The following is an 18079-nucleotide window of genomic DNA, read 5'->3' as shown; positions in this document are numbered from 1 at the left end:
GTAGCATTCAGAGAAACTGCTCTAGAGCAGCTGTAACCCTTGCAGTAAGAGAATAAAACCACACCAAGCTGAGCTGCACACCCAGCTCAGTAAGCTACTGTGCCTGTGAGTTCCTGTGTGGTTTGCGGTTTGCACCCTGCCGGCTTGATTGGCTGCGCTTCATGAGGGAGAGGTGAAGATGCCGTGGCAAAGATTTGTGTGTCCCGCATGGCTCCACAGACTTTGGCCCTTGCTAAGCACTTGCGCTGAAGACAAGAGGCAAGTTGGTTATCTTGTTATGAGACTCGTGCCATTCCCCACTGCTTTGTCTCAACACAGATCCTGAAACAGCAGAGTGCAACCACCTGCCTCAAAGGTACAGATCTGCTTGGCTGCTTGCTTCTTTCACTGTGAAATTTTAAGGGTAGATGTTTTGTCTAAATTAGCGTCACATTTTCTGCAGAGTTAAACAAGTAAGGTCTTAGCTGCAAGGCTCAAGATTTAGTGTGTTTTCATTTCCACCGTAGGTGCATCAAGTTTTTCTCCTTGTCAATGGGGGATCAGGACTGTGCTCAGAAGGAGGGTTGGAACAGAGCAAAGAAAATAATAAATGGGGAAATTTTTCTTTTTTTTTCAGTCAGAAGCACAAAGCAAAGAGATATCCAGATTTCCCAGAAACTTTAAGGTTGCTCTGACAGACATCAGACTATTGTGTCTTTGAGAAACGCAGTGTGATCATACCGGCTGGGGCAAGATGCCTAGAAAGAAAAATGCTTCTGGCAACTGTAGATCTGGCACTGCTGACCCTCTTTTTGGTGTCTCCTGTGGAATGTGGTGGGGTCTCGAGAGGTCAGGCATGAATGTAATTTCTCCTCAGTAGCTTTTTAATGTTCTTGTGAAGCTTTTTGATGCATTGTAAGCGGAATATACAGTATTGTTACAAGACATTTCTTTCGAATGGAGTGCGGTAGAGCTGTATGGCAAGGTCTCTGTGTGTTTCATGTGTGTTTGTGTGCACAGAGAAAGTTCATACTACTTGACTTGTCTCGTAGTTAACCTGTGAGCAAAAGGGCATCAGTCTTCAAGATATGATTTAGTAGCACCCTATCAGCACAAAATTTTCTTAGAAAAAATAATAATCTAAACCCTCTTCAGCAGCAGTAGCAGCAGGAGAAGCTGTCACATTTATATTTGGCTGGAGAAGAAAGGTTATAATGACTGAGTTTTTAGTAAACGGGCATGGCAGGAGGAGCTGGGTTTTGCGATGAGAAAGAGTTGACCACCAGTTATGTTTTGGCATGGAAGACTGTAGGTGATGCAGCTAGCAGTGCCAGTCATCCGCTTGTAAGTGGAAAGAGAGAGATGCCCATGCTTTAGCCTCTGCTTCTAGATTTCTGAATAGGACATAAACCCTGGCTATGATGTGATGGTGAAATGAGTTGTGGAAAACATAAGTAGAAAACATGTTCCCTTAGTAGTGGCTCGGTGAAAAAATGCTGTTGGTTTCCCTGTGAAGCAATTCTCCTCACTTTCCTATCTAGCGATATTTACTACTGTTTCTTTCTTGCGTCCAAACTTGACAATCCCACAGATAAGAGATTAAACACAAAATAGCACTGTGTGTCATTCCCATTTTTATCAAGAAAACAGAATAACCTGGAGATGGATGGATAGGCAATGTGAAATGTACACATCTAAACTTAGCTTAGTTTTGTTGTCTGGATTTTGAGGTTTTTTTCATCTCTACCAATCCTTTCTGCACATATCTCCTAAAATGGTTAAGACTGAGGGATCTGCCTGGGCAAAACAAAACCTGGTCTTTCACAAGATATAATTTTGTACAACTCCCAGAGAACCAGGGCTCTGCTGCTCAAGTTAGCTGTTTGTCCTGATCTCTTATACCTTCTTACATTAGTTTGCAGAAGGTATAGCGTGTCTGCAAGCTTGTCTGGTTTTTGTAAGTTATAGCCATTACTCTAGTAAAAGACATCCCTTTTCTCTTCAAACTTTGTCTTCCTTTACGTAATCACACAGAATTTCTTTTTTGTCCCCACACTTACCTTCTACTCTTGCAACCCTATGCCAGTGCCCTCCGTTTTTGCTGATTCAAGGGCAACAGCAGTGAGGATGTAATGCCCTCTGTACAATGTTATACTTTGCCCTCCCCATCAATTTGCAGCTTGACAGCAGCTCTCTGTGGCCACAAGCAATATCTGAAAGTTTGGCAGGCAAGAAGTTGCTATTAAGCCACAGGGCTGGAACTACTGCTGTAGGCAGTCTCTTTTAGTTTCTTTTTACTGCCTGACACGATGAAAATGATCTTCATTCCCCTCACTATGTTTCTTCCCTTAACAGTATTTTCACTTGAAATTCTCCTCTTAGTGGAGCTGTAAGATATATACCATAAAATACACTCCCTGGCAAGTTCAGTCTCTGATATTAGTCAGAAGGGCCTACCCACTGTGGCTGAGAAAATGCCACGTTTTACCAGTAATGAAGTATTGCTATCAACACTTGATATGCCTATGTCTTTGGGGCTCATTTTAGTTTCTTTAGTTTTTACAATATAATAAGGCCCCGTCTTCCTCTACCTTTCTCCCTTCTCTCCAGAGTCTGGTTTTAGTTTAAGAGGAATGTAGCTATTCTGTCTTCTTTCAGTTCCTCAAATTGCTATACAGAATATAATGATTGTCACACACTTGATCTGAAGCTCAGGGCTGGCTGCAAGCCATATTCCACTCAGCACAAATGGTATCCATAAATCCCTTGATATCTTTCAAAAATTTTATTTTGCAGCTCCCTTGAAGGAGACTTCTTAGTCTTTTCAGCTTAGTTTTCCACCATTCTTTGTATGTTTGGGCAGCAGCAAAGGAAGCGTATTACCATCAGGGGTTATATGGCAGTAACTTTGCCTGTCCTGTATAAGCCTTTCGTCTTAATGTCTACACACATTTTTGCCTATTGATGGGCATTTTGCCCATTTGCCCTTAAGAGAGGTGAGTATGAATGCTCTCACTTTATAACTATAATCAGGCCCACGTACATGAATGTGATGAGATTGAGATGACAGAAGCACCAAAGCCATACTAGCTTAACTAACTTGACAAACTGCAAAAATGAACTGGCCTCCTGAGAAGGCAGCTTTATGGCTTTCGGTACCCTATTCCATTTAAATATCTCCATGTATGGCTACACTGTACTTTTTAGATGTCCTACAGTACAGAGAGGTGAAGTGACTTGCCCAGGGATGTACAGCAAATCTTTAGCTGAGCTGGGCTTGGAAACTGGATTCTTGATCTTCTTTCTTCATCACTAAACAAGGCTGCCTTGTTTCTGCATTTTATAGTGACAGTTTAATTTTAAACATTATTTCAAATAAGCACTTTTTAAAAAGAGACAGGGGAGAGAGAGAGAGACTTGCACAAACATGAGTAGTATTGGTAGTGATATCAGCTAGGGTAACAAGTGTATGTACTATAGTCTTCATGCTTCAAGATACAAACTGATTCCCAGGATATAGCCATTCTAGTGGGTTGATGCTTTACTCAAATGCTTCTGATGTTTGGTCAGTACTGTCCCATGGATGTCGGACTTACCCAGCTGGGTAATCTGCGCGAGGGAATGGGCATCTTTCTTCTCTTTTGGCTTTAGCACAGAACAATATATCTGAAGATAGTTGCTGTAAATACTGTTTCTAGAAGGATTTCAAATAGATGAGAATGAAAAAAAGTGATCTTGAAAGGGTCTGAGTTCTTCCTGTAGCCTTAAATTTTTTTAATTGTTCTGCTGATTAGAGAACCATGCTAAAGTACCATTTAAATAACATCTAAGCAGGGGAGACTAACCTTTGAGGAATAAGCTTGCTAAGAATGGACACATTATCCTGGCGCTAAGATCACAGGTCAGTACTGCAAAATATTATGAGATGAAAGAAAATTACTTGAATGCCTAAATGAACAGTATGCTCCAATATATGATGAAAGTCTTTTTTCCCTCTCTTGGAGCTCCAAGATCCATCCTTCCTCCCTCTCCCCAACTTGATAACCTTTTTTACATACGGCTTTATCTTTTCGGAGCAGTATACAGTACTAATTAGATGCCATTTTTTTCTGAGGCACTGTATGCCTTACGTTCGCTAGACTTTCCTTTCTAGTTCCCCAATTTTTTTTTATTACCTTGTCATGACAAATCCACCAGTAACCCTTAGAGTGCAAACTTTAACCCTCAGATCCCTGGCATTCTTTTTTTATTTTTAAAAAACTAACTACATAAATAACATCATGTTTCCAGGTCATAGCCACTCCAAGCTACAGCTGAGTTCTGGCACAGGAGAAACACTCCATAACCCTGCAATCTAAACAGGGATTATCTTACGATGTGGAAAAACTTCTAAAATTGTCTCTGTGCATGAATGTGCCCTGGTAATTGTTTTTCGTGCAGAACAGGGTAGCATATAAAGATAGGACACTGGAGGCATTCTGTCTGACTGTTTGTAAACAGCATTTGCTGTACCAGATCAGACTATTCGTCTGTCACGTTCAGTATGCTACCCAAATAGTGGTCAAAAGATAATGATTCTGAGAAAGGTGACCAAACCCTCTATCAATCTAGTGTGCAGAGCTCTATGTGGGGATGGAACAAACACTTACTAACTCTAACAGGGTGATTAGTTTACAGTTGCAAGTTGTATTATCAAGTTTCTAGCTGTATTATCATTACACTGACAGAGAGAAATAATACCATCATTGAACCATTATGTGCTTGGATTCTCCTTTCTTGGTAATCCTGATAGTGTAACAGATCTCTGAGATTAAATCCATCAAAGCAAACAAAAATTCTCCCAATTTACTCTACCATCAAAGAGAACTGAATCTAGTCTGAAAATACTTTCCCATCTTGAACAGAAGGTGAATCTTAATTCATTGAAGTCATCAAGTACTTCGACAAGGGGATGAATAGACATGCAATATTACATTGCTGAAAATTATATAGGTGTTGTCATAATCGTGTCATTATCTTCAGCAGAGGCCATATCTCCAGCACAGGCATGCAAGAGCACTTGCATCCTTTGCCTACTGATTTGATATAGCATATATTGCTGTCTCCTGTATCCCAAGTAATTACACCTGTACTACGTGCCTAAATGGTTTAATGCTATCTTCTCCTTTTGCTGTAATGAGCCCATTCAATAATCAAAGCCTCTGAATGTTTGTGTTGTCAGATTAGCTTTAAATGATGTTCAAGAAAATATTTTTCCTTTCCCACGACATCAGAACAAGGCAGTTCTCAGTGGGGCTGATACTGCTGCTCACAGTTAGAGTTTCATCATTCAGAGCAGCAGCTGCTTCCCTCTGTTTGCAATAGAAGTGAAGCCAAGTGTCCCTGTTGAAAGATGGTGGAGGCTCTGCTGTCTACCGACAATCCCAGTGTGAAGTGATGAACATTTTGAAAGGGCCATTCTAGCTGCGAGCAGCTCAGGTGTCTGGAAAGCTCAATTTGAAGCATCATCTGAAGGAATAAATTAAACACTGGGGGTTTTTTGAAGGGAAAATTTTTATAAGAAGTATCATAGAGGTAAAAAAAAATCTTGGAAAAATCTTCATATGTTGTCAATGCAAGGTTTTTCTGATCTTTAAGTAGAATAAAAATCTGGATTAATCAATCCATTATTGAGGCTATAGAAACAAACGAAGGATCAAACCCAAAGTGTCAAGTTTCTTAAAGAACCCATATTTAAGAATAATTTTACTTGTAACTTCTCAGGAAATTAATTATGTGCCCTTACAGTTAGTGCTGTAATTCTTGATGTACGCTATGCTTCTCTTACATAGCAAAACCACCGAATCCTTATTTTAAATGCAAAACTCAGATCAGCTGTAAGTACACAGACTTGACAAGTACCTCCGTAGTATACACTAATTAATTTTACTTTTATTTTTTTAACTGTTTTTCAACACTGTTCTGATTTGCTCCCCTTGACTGTTGAGGTCACTGTGGGAAACAGGGTTGAAGCAACCACAAGATGATGTCTGTAGAAATTAATCAGTCTTTAATAATTGCAACTGCAGAATGGGTTTAGAAATACTTTCTTAAATCTCCAGGGCTTCTGAGGGTCAGCTCTTTAAGCATCTTGAGCTTTATTATTAATTAGTTATTTTACAGAAAGGCTTCAACTGACTTTCAGACACTGTTGACACTGGATGCTCTGCACTGACAGAGGTTATGTCTTCATTGCCAAAAACAAGCAGTGCTTTAATATTCAAGTGGTTTACTCCAGGTATATTCCTCAGTGTGGAATCTCAGGGAAGAGAAAGCACAGGTGATTTTATGGCAATGTGGCTAGCTGTGGTCAATACAATACACCTGCCTGGAAGGTACCTCAAACAGCTACATCAAGGTAATAATTCCATTGGGAATTTGCTATGCAGTAGCTGTCTTGATTAAAAAAAAACCAAAAACAACTAAACACATCAGTTCTTGAGATGCAGGCAAAGTCATAGCAGAAGAAAACCCAGGCCTCAGCAAGCTCTCATTCTAAAAAGAAATGTAAATGAAGAGTGGGAAGTAGAAGGGAGGAAAGATGAAGGGTTTGTTTGAATGAGGAGCTCTCCCAGTGTTGTTGTACCAGGGCAATTGTTTCAGGACAGTTCTTCAGGTAGGCAGTGGTACTCCAGAACAAGAGTTCCTTTTTCTGGCTTGATTTCTGTCTCTGTGGTAGTGCCTCAAAGCTCCCCACACCTGCTTTTACCTGTATTATTACTGTCTCACTGTAATAAATCATCAGGGGTACCGCTCTCAACTGAAGGATTCCTTTCCTCTCCACAGCCAGCTAAAGAGCTTTTACCATTCTTTGTATACCATAACTTACAGAGACACTGGGAATGGTAGCACACTTGTAGCCACTGCTTTGAGTCTTCTAAGCACTTTGTGATTCATCTGGTAATTTAGGGGAGATTTCTGAGGAAACCCTCAGCACTTCAGGAGATGGTGTTAGTGACTCAGAGAGAATCAAGCCCTTTTCTCTGAGTCAATACTGAATGATATGCCCTCGCACATTTCTTGCACATGAGACCTGCAACTGTAGGTTGATTGCCTGTGGTCATCAATTATCCTTAAGCTAATTGCATAAGTCTGAAGGCATTTGCCCTGATAGCCCAGGCAGATTTCAGTTTGCCTTCTGCTCATCTGACATTTTTATTTTAATTGGGCAGTTGTTGCTTCTGCTCCTAACCTGCTGTGCACTGCTGAAAAGCACTGGAGGATGGATTTCATTGTTAGATGAAGGGGTAGATAGAGAGTCAGGGAAAGCAGCAGCCAAACTGGAGGTACCCTCCAGGGTAAAGCTGGGGTCAAAGGACACAGTCACCATATTTTAACATTCAGGCTTACCAGCTCAGCTAACCCATACCTGAGGTGTCCAGAGAAGTTTTATTCTCAGGGAGGCTACGGCAAAAAAAGAGCTCATAACAGGGCTTCTTAATTAAAGTGCTGGGTAGTTTTAGCAAGGGAAGCCAAAGGAGCAGCTGTAATCCTTTAAAACACACCAGGGAGAAACTACAGCAGTGTGGGGCCCCTGCCCAGCACTGCTGCATCCCCCTCTGATGAAGCCTATCAGGATATCAGAAATACAAAGTGAGTCTGAATTTAATTCATTATTTGTGAAATACATCGGGAATCTCTTGGGGTAAACAGTGGTTATTTTCTTAATGAATTACTGCTGTTTTGAACAGTTTCTGTTTGGTATGTTTAGTTTTATTTTTTTGTTTGAAATGTTTTTAGCTTTTGAGCAGGATGTTCTTTTGAAAAGTTGTTCTCCTGTTCAGTCTAAACAATCCTGGCATGACATTTTTAAGTGGGTGGTTTTGAATGCATCAACTTCTGCTATGCAATCTCAGATGCCTAATTGACTTGAGCTTTGGAAGGGCTGAGGATCTACCTCTTCCCTTGACCAGCTGCAGAGATGAGCAAAGTCCAGCCACTTTCAGACAGAGCAACTAAGAAAACAGTATCCCAAAATTCAGTGAATGCTTTGGGGATATTCGGGGATTAGCTTCTTTTACAAAGATGGTCACACTATTAAATTATTTTTGTAAAGCTAAACTAAAAAGCAAGGCTCATCTTCAAGACAAAAGAGACAGCCTACCGTAATCAAATATAGCAAGATATGCAATAGTAATGAATATGAACATTGCAGTTCCTTAAATCTGATAGCAAATAAAGTAGATATGAGTAGAAGAAACTGATAGAGAACAGAATAGAAAATGGAAGCGCAGTGAGCATCATAGGGTTTTGGTTTTTTCATATGGAAGCAGAATTGCAGTGTTGATAATGCATTTAGATGTATTCAATTTGGATAAAATTCACCCCATTCATCATAGAAGTAATCACACTAATCCCTATTGTGAGGGGTTGAATCTCCTTGCAGCAGTGCATGGGGTCTTGTTTAAGTTTTGTGACAAGTAATTCTTGCCTTTGGCAGGTTTCTCACTGCAGACCCCTTACTACACTCACGATGCATCTTGAAGGGTGAGAGCTGCACAGTTCCTACAGTTTGCAGCTCTCTTGTGCAGACTTTCTAAGGTATGTAGAAGAGGAGCACCTTCTTGAAGGCTGTATGAGGTACATGACATATAGCGTTTTCCACAGTGCCTAGCCAACTAATTTTTTTTTCCATTCTGGATTTTCTCCTTCTTTCCTCTTTTGCCTTGTTTTCTGAATTCTATCTATGAATAATCATTTTTTTAAAGTTACATAATGAGGGTGTTAAGCACACAGAAGTCAGGAAATAGTGATTGTAATGCTAGCCTCATTTTAGTGTGTGTTTTGATAATATGCAGCTGTATAATTGGAGTCTAGCACTGAAGTCAATATCATCTTATGAATGCATATTGAAAGGAAATGTCAAATTGTTTAATGCAGATCTTCTACCTAAATGATTTTCCATATGTCTTTGATCTAGACCTGCACATAATTTATATCATTGCCTGAATGAGACTGGTGTTCCATTAGAGTAGTCACTGTAGAAAAATCAGGTTACATTCTCATCTTGTATAATTTCAAAGTTAACCTTGCTGTGAGCAGGGGCTTGAACTGGATGATCTCCACAGATCCCTTTTAATCTAATTATTGTATGATTCTATAAACGGCTCTGACCCATTGGTTTTGTTAAGTTGCACCATATGGAAGAATACCATTTGCTTCAAGCAGTTTGCCTTATGAATAGGAAAGACAGTGAAAGGGTAAGGAAAAGAGATGTAACATAGAAACACAATAACTAGTCCAACAGACTGTCAATATGACATCAATTCCCTGATTTTTTTTTTTTTTGCTTTCAACTCTTTTTTATGAGGTGATTCTTAGATGACAACACTGCCATCAGCACAGTGTACTCTGGAGCATAACTGTAGGAACAACTGTACTTGATGTTTTATTGTGTTGTGGAAGAAATGGCATGTTGTCCTCCCCTCATAAACCATAATGTAATGTTGAATGCAACAGCTGGCTTCTTTAAATACGTACACACCCATTTCTCAGCCTGAGAACAAAGTTGAGGTAAAACGATTCTGCTGTCACGGTTAAGTGAGCTGGTGGGACCAAAGTCAGTTCTCGGGGGATCTGTGAACTGGTTTGTAGCTTTTGTAGATCATGTTGTGCCTCTGCCCTGATTACCTAGGTATCCTCAGCACATCCAGAGTTCCCACTGCTACTCAAGACCCTCATGAGTTATACAGACTCCTTTGTGTGGTGTCTCCCCTCATTTCATCACCAGTTCCAATGGCTGCTAGACCTTTATGTACCTCAATAAGTGTGCCTTGGAGTGGAGTCACTAATAAAAATTGGATTTCCATCTCATTCCTTTTTATCTCCTGTACAAAGCCAAGACAAGCACAGTGGGTAAGTTGGAATTGCAATAATATGCCTGCAGTTCCCACCCAAACAAATGTAAGAATACATTTTTTCTAAACTTTCTGAACCAGAATTGCACTCACTTCTTTATTTAATAGGACAGAATCTGTGTAGACTAGGCTCAATGTTTAGGCTTTCAGATAATGAAGCATATGAGACTTAATATGAATACACGAATGTGCACTTTTGTTTCCATGAAAGCAATTTTACTTGGAGATTTAAGTACCGCCAGTCAGTGGTTTGTATGGAAACTGTGGCACTGAGCAAAAATGACTGAAACTGAGAGAGACAATGTCCATCCTATATTCACTCACCAAGGTTAATTGAGTGTGGTATCAATAACTTGCAGAATAGAGGTGAGGGGGGAGGATCTGCAGTGCTTTATGCAGTAAGCGAATCTTAATAATTTAAAGGACACAATAATTTGGACATTACAAAAAAAAAAAAAAACCACGCAGATCTTGGCAGTGCCCTTCACCTATGCGACATGCTGCAAGTCTGTTGCTCTGGATGCAAATACATTGTTAGCTCTGTGCAAAACAAAACCTGACTGTTTTTAGCTTGAGGCAAGATACCAGAGCTCTGCTTGCCCCACCCAACTGATATTTCATCTCCTCAAGAATTAGTTCATGTATGGCCCACTGGTTCCACATTCACAGTGAGATTCTCCATCTTCAGTTTAAAGCACTGAAACCTTGTGACATAGCCTTGAGTATCTCATGAGTATCTTATGTTTGCCTCTTCACCCTTGGAAAATATTTCCTGTGAGGCATTTCACCAGGATCTTTGTCTCCATATTGATAGCTATTTTTTCTCTTAAATGAGAGCTAAGTCAGTGTCTTTGTCCAGAATTTCAAACCCAGGTGCTTGAACTGAGACTCCTAAGCCTCAGAGGTGAGCATGTACTTTAAAATGGCTTAATGGTTAAAGTTACTAAATATGCATGGGTCAAACACACTTCAGGGTGAGCTATAAGACGTCAGACTCTCTGCAAACTTGCACTTTAAACTGGAAGTATTACCAGGAGTGAAGGAGCATAGTGTTAGGCCATATCATACTTTGAGAGGTTGCCGTGTATTCTTTCCATGGAAATCTTTAAGTAGGTGGTTCACTGATGATGATGATTGACTAATGTATAAATTCCAGCTTCAGCTGACACCTGCTCATGCTCATGGGTGCTCCTTGTCACCCTACCCTCCAAGTGTACACAGACCAGCTCATTCACACTTGCTCGGATTTGTATTTGCCAAAGAAAACACAACACACATGTCACCTAAAGTATGCTCATGGGACCTCTGTTCCTCCATTCAGGCATACTGCAAATGAACATCTTTCATTTATAATCAGATCCCTAGAGATACACATGTTCAAACATACTTTTGCTCAGATGTGTTCAAGCTTGCATGCAGAATGCTAACTCCTGTATTGAGGGTAGAAAAAGGCACTTCACATGATGCTGCATTCATCCAGTCATGCATGTAATCCCACATTCTCACACACATGCAGAGTCTGCTGTTTTCCATGTGTGTATTGTAGCAAGTAATTTAAATATCTTTCTTCCCATCCTACTTAACATGCAAATGTGGATAGCACATCAAGATTAGAAATAAATGTAGCAGAATGACTTCAGTCAACCTGAAATGTCGAATGACTCATTCACACCCTTTGCACAGTGTTCCCTTTTTGCCACATGCAATCTATTGAATAGTCTGAAGTCTGTATGGTTCCCTGCTGCAGAGCAGCAATTGATCACTTGCTCACTGAAGGAGTGGGACCGTGATTATTTTTGCAGGGCATACAGGGGTTACGCAGTGAGGTTCCAGTTAGCCTCATTGTCATGAAGGTGCCCACACTGTAGGAACGGGAAATGTAGGATGTCAGGCCTGATCTACCTATAAGGAACTTTATGTGTTTAATTAAGTCTTAGTCTGCACGTTAGTTCAGTAACCAATATTCCTACATCAGAGTATGACCTGGGTATTTTTATTCCAAAAGATAAGAAACTATTCCAATTTGATATAACTCAATGTTGGATTAAGATAAACAAGAACGAGTTGTTCCTACTTCAGGGTAAAAACGTCTACATATTAAATCATTCAGGAACTGCTGCTGCACTTTAATTTTGAAGGTATCATAATCCAAGTGAACTAAAAAATGCATAGACAAACATGAAATATGTTCCACACTTCTACTTAAAATGGTATGATTGCTGTGCAGAGACAAACCCCAGGAATAGTAACAAGCTGGCATTCACATTTACCTTATAATGAGAAGAAAAGTTGGATTGACTGTTGGAGTTGCATCTTTAAATGTATGAATTATTGTAACTGATGGCTTTTAAAATCCTTTCAGAAGCATTCCCAAAAGCAGATGCACATGCGCTGACTTTAATTTATAGAAAGGCTGTTTTTTAGCACTTAGGCCTTGTAAAAGGGGTTCTGTGTTTAAATGGAAGTTGAGCCATGAAGATCCATTAAGCAGAAAAAACATAGTTAATACAACACAGAGGCTCAGAAGGTAAATATGCAAGTAGTGACATTATGCAATGAAGGTACCACAGCAGTGGTCATTATACCACATGGCAGATACCACTAGTAGCATTTCAGTTTCTCTGTCCTTACTTAAATGTGAAGCTTTGTATATAAAGTGTATCAGATCTTCTTCTGAGAACCTAATTATCAGGTTTCCTATGTTTGTGTTTAGATTATCACAGGTAAATGGATGTTGAACTAGACTTTTATATTTCATTCTTTCATAAAAGCACAAGAGGAGAGGAAAAATATATAAAGGAAAAGAGGTGAGGCAAACTTTTTGGTAAAAAAAACACAACTTGTGCAGTCAGATGCGATTTTGTACAAAAATAGATTTATGGTTAAAAGGACAAAGAAACGTTACCTTTTTTTGCTGAGCTAACTGTAGTTCTACTTTTGTGCAAAATCATATCTGTTGGCACACAATGTAATTTTAGTACTAGAGTTCCAGATTTGCACAATTATCTGTGCTGCCAGGATTAATCTTACACAAAAAATACCAAGGAAAATAGCAGTTTCATCACTGATCTCAGTCTTCTTCCCATTTTACACAAAATTTTATCAGCTGGCCTGATCAAAGAAACATGCAGTAGCGGATTTGAAACATGATATTATGTACCCAGCAGTATATACTAGCAGATTTTCATACCATTTTGTTCACATATCCCACTCAAATGTATTGCTATACAGTAAAGTCCAATATAAGATTAAAAACTATTTTTACCACATTGGATTAATGCCTTCATGTAATGAACTCTCTAGGTTGTGCTATGCCCAGAAATAAAGAAATTATAGCCTTTTGTTGCATCCTTCATCTTATCTGTATGAAAAGAGGAGTTTCTTAACTGCTGTGGAAACGAACCAAAGACATAAGGTGAACTTACTCCTACTTCAGCACAAATATTTACAGATTTTTTTTCTAGATTTCCATTTCACATTGCAAAATGCATGATCGCGCATAGACAAAGGGAATTTACCATTCACAGTGTGTATTCATGCGCAGGCCTGCATGAACACCAGAATTGCTCAGCTCTTAGTTACAGTACAAGAGCTCAGATTTACAGAACAGCGTGTTGAATACTGTACATTTTTTTGAAATATCTCTCTGATGGTCAAAGCTGGAGATAATGAATCTTGAGTATTTTTTCCCATATTTAGATACCCAAATACAAGGAAAGCACCTTGGAGTATCTGGATCTAATTGTAGGTGGGTTTTATTGTCTGGTTGGTTGGTTGGTCATTTTTAATCAAGTCTCATAGTACCAGATTCTTGATTCTGTTTTGACTCCTTTGCTTTGGAAAGTCCTTCCCGATAGGAAATATGTCTGAAATATAACATCACTCCTCATCCCAGTCTCTTGTATGATCAATTTGAGAAGTATAATTCTCCATCTGACTTGCTGCTAGCAGAATGGTTCCCTGGAGCTGTTCACAGCTGGTGTGATTCAGAGAGGCTTTGAAGGTACTTGTAATTATACCAAAGACCAGTTTTAGGATAAGTAGTTCCAGGATTTCACAGAGCCCAAACAGGGTCCAATGCCCCCTTAATCCCTCTCGACTGCAGTCTTTTACTAAGAGTAGATCTTCTCAGAGGATAAAGATCATAGAGGGCTACACCTGCATGAAAGCAGATGTACGTACACATGCATCGATTCCAGAACATATTCAGAGGTGTACATTCTTGCGCTTGTTCTGATCTATATCCATTTATCCTCCCATGAACCTCCAATATTAGTGCAAATATGCTAAACGTACATGGTATGTTGATATATTGATATGGTATATTGATACAGTGGTCTGTTGCAGCTCTAAATTCTGTGAATCCACAAAGTGCAAGCTCCACCTGTACACAAAAGCAGATCCCTTGCATACATACACACATGCACAGTGGGAACAGGATTGTTATTCTGATAACCACACACTTGCAGTACAACACGTATCAGCCAGTGCTGAAGCTTACCAAGAAAAGATGAGAAAAATTGAGAGGCAGTTAGCTAGATAAGGTATGAGGAGATTTTTTAAAAAGTAGCATAGAAGGAAGTGGCTACATTTTGCATACTTTAGTTATTTGTCTGGAGGGCTTGAGAAGGAGCTGCTCAACAGTTGTGCCAAAAGAGACCATTTGAGGCAACTTCCCGTCGGGCGGCATTCCTCAAGTGTCTGCTCTTTAGGAGCAGTCAGGGAAAATTCATTCTGTGGGAAGCAGTTAATGGAGCTGCATTACCGACCCCTTATTGCTCTGTCTGATAGAGAGACAGCAGGTTCACTTTGGCAGCTCCAGAGCCCTGATCAGTTCAGATTAGGGGCGCATTGTCTGTCTGGCTTAATCAGGCATGTTTAGATATATTCATCATGATTAGAGGGGTGTCACTCAGGGAAGGGGAAGAAATAAAGAGTGAGATTACTTTTCTCTAGCTTCAAATGGAAGCTTAGCAAATCCCACTGAGTCAGTAGGTGCTCATCAAAGTGAGAATTTGAATCCTGGAAAGGAATGTTTTGTTGAACACTCCAGCACTGGATTCAAATCACTGAAGAAGAGTCTTTTTCTTTCTCTCGCTTCCTTTCTCCCTCTACCGTTTGCATGCAGCAAAGAAGAAAACCAGCAGCCCATGCAGCCCATGTTGATTTTGACTTGATAGGCATGGAGTTCCTGCTTAGCTTATCTGTAGTTCAAATTCTAATAATGTGATGACAAAATTAGCTATCATCATAATGGCCTAGATGTCTGACTCCTGTATTTTTGTCATGCTTATCTTTCAGGGATGTACAGGGTACCATTGCAACAGCCTCTAGGACTTATTTTGCTACTTGTTAGTGTTCAGAAGGGATGATAATAAACAAATTGTAAAGACTGGGAAGAGGCTCCTTTTTCTATCAGTAGCAGCGCTTCTCTCTCTGTCTTCACCTGGCTGTTTTTTTGGATTTGAACACTGTAAAGAAGAATTAGCCCAATGTATTATAAAGTCAGATGTGCCAAATATGCTGCTGGTGTAACCTGGTATAGTTCATAGATGATGATGGAGATCAACTGATTAACTCTTAAGAGTCTCTGAAAGAGGTGGTGTTGGCTCCCAAGAGAGCAGTAAGGACGAGAAACATTTCTTAGATCTGTCTCAGTGCTGAGGGTGATCAAAAACTAGTCCTGCTGGGGGAAGCCTCCAGAGCAGAGGTCAGGCTGCAGGATCCATGGTTTCTTGCCCTGAGTAACTGGCCCTCTTTAGCTCTTAGGTGAGGTAAATGTAGGACAGGCTTGGAAAAAGTGCTGTTATGAGAAGCATATTCTGTTCATCTTTTCCTGTGGTCTCCAACGTTCTTTGGGCTTGCAGATTCATCCAGATTTCCCAGTGAAGGCATAAATTGCTGTGTGGTGAACAGAGGCTTCCTTGACAGTGAGATGGATCTTCTTTGGTCTCATCTGCTGATCCTTAAAAAGTAGTTCATGGGCCCAAGCTGAAAACCTCTGACACAGAACACTACACAACACAGCAGGCATGCGTTGGCTATGTGTCCTCAGAGCAGCTGGCAACACAGAAGCTGTAAGGCAGCTGCTTCTGTCTGGCCTTTTGGGCAGCAATGCAGCAGTTAAAGGAAATCTATGGAAATCCAGAATTGTTTGGTAGTAAAGGAAAAGAAGTCAAAACTTGCCTTTCTCTGTTGTAATCTGCTCCTTCCTCCTCTGCTAATCCAGTCAGTTCTGTGACAGTTCAGTTCTTGGGATCTTGTAATTGCTGTCAAGATGATAGTCTGGGATGTCACGAGCATGGCTCTGTGTAATCACCCTGCAAATGCAGAAGGTAGAGAACCTAACTGATTAGATACAAAAAGATGCTAGTGAGACACTAATAATTCAGTAATCAGGAGTTATGGGGTGGGGAACATAGAAGAGAAAGTTGGCAGGTTTGGAGGGATTTGAAGAAAATACTAAATATCAAGTTTGCCAGTACTTCTTTAGAATAGGAAACTAGAGGATCATAGCAATATATTCCCAGAGAAAAATCTCTCAGAATTGCGGAGATGCTCATCAGCTGGAATGGTAGGGGGTATCTTTGGAGATGAATTAGCAGAATGATAGGAAGGGTTGCATGAATCAAATAGCAAATTAACACTGTTGTTCGGGATTAAAGCCACATCTTGCAATAAATGGTGCTACATTGACGGTACACAGCAGTTAAAGTTGTACACTCTTCTAGTGCATGAGCAACTGTAGAATTACAACAGTACTCTTACAGTTAAAGCTTATTCCTGTAAGAGAAATGGCTTCACACCTTTAATTGAAATAGTTGTACCACATGTGCAAGCACAGTAGGCTGTAGTCATACCAGCTAAACTGAATGAGGTTTATGAGGGTGATGGTGACAAGACCAGCACTAGAATAGCAATAGCTATGCAGCTGATGCTGTTGACTGAGCTGTTTGAAAATCCTAGGACGTGATCAAACAGGACCGCTGCAGGTGAGCAACAAGGTGCAGAGCTTTCAAGACAATCTTTGCTAACAGGAAGCATAGCAAATTGGGACAGAGCTCTGCCCAGATCAGTTTGTAGAGCTCTGCAGAGAAGCTTTTATAGCACTGCCACTCCTGTGCACTCAGTCCTGAAAAAAATAACTGCCCGCTAATGACCTGTCACTGTGGACAGTATGAGCAGCTGTTTGCAGAAAGCAAATTGGCGAGAGAGGATGAATTGCTGTGTGTGGAGCATATCTGAATGTGGGGACAGGAATAGATGGGAGATCAGGAAAGACCAGACAGCTTCCATTCATAACATTCAGCTTTATGTGGATTTACAGCCCTGATGCTCCTGAATCCACAGATGCTGAGTTATTACTTACAACAAAATATAGCAATTGAAATCTCCCTTGTTTCCACACTTTGACTTCTGTTTCCCTTGTTGGCAATGTTACTTTCTGGAGGCAAACTAATTAAGAACATGAGGAAGTAGTTTACACTGAGGACGAACAAAACCTAGCCACTTAATCTTTCATATATTATCAACCCAAACAATTCAGAGTAGGCAAAATATTTGATTTATATGTTTTATTGCAAATAACTTTTTTTCCTTTTCTTCCTTTTTTTTCTTTTCCATTTTCTTTTCTTTTCTTTCTGGCTGCTCCCATGCTCCCAGATAGAAACTAAAGTGAATGAAATGCCTTGGAAAAGGTTTTCTCTCTTGAAAATTCCAGCCCAGCAAGAAATTACTAACATTTTTGTGAGACAGTGTATTCTTAGGCAGTTTTCAGACATGTTTGCAGACACATCTATTTTGGGTTATTCACCTAAGTGTAAATGTAGGTGTAAGTTTATCTGCATCAAGCTTTTTAAATCCAGGTCTTCCCAGACTGTATCATAGCCATGGTTCAGCTATCTCATCTGGATTGTGCCAGCAGTAGATGATGACATTAGAAGTCTGCAGCAGGTAGTTGTGGAATAACTTGTGGGTTGGGCTTTATCCCGTTGTCTAACAGAGACTGGCTAAAACTTGGAAGCATGGAAGCAAGGGATTCTAACACCCTTCCCATAAGGTTTGTTTCCATTAATTATGGCTGAAGTATCTGGATGTTTCTTCATATTTTTCAACATAGCTGTGATGCATGTATTCCACATGCAGAGGTTAACATAGAATCAGTAAGGTTGGAAAAGACCTCTAAGATCATCTAGTCCAAACAT

At 40.0% G+C, this 18079-nt stretch overlaps 1 protein-coding gene across 1 annotated transcript in view; it reads left to right on the top strand.

Moving 5' to 3' along the window:
• Positions 1-252: 252 nt before the first annotated feature.
• GRAP2 (GRB2 related adaptor protein 2) overlaps positions 253-18079 on the top strand; it is a 41625-nt gene continuing 23798 nt past the window's right edge. The window contains exon 1 of the mRNA XM_072846037.1: positions 253-355. The gene's annotated coding sequence lies outside the window, so the exon portion shown is untranslated. The remainder of the gene's footprint in view (positions 356-18079) is intronic.

The sequence above is a fragment of the Ciconia boyciana genome, chromosome 1, assembly GCF_034638445.1.
Source record: "Ciconia boyciana chromosome 1, ASM3463844v1, whole genome shotgun sequence".
NCBI lineage: Eukaryota > Metazoa > Chordata > Aves > Ciconiiformes > Ciconiidae > Ciconia > Ciconia boyciana.
The sequence above is the reverse complement of the archived record's forward strand: the minus strand, read 5'-3'. Positions and strand labels throughout refer to the sequence as shown.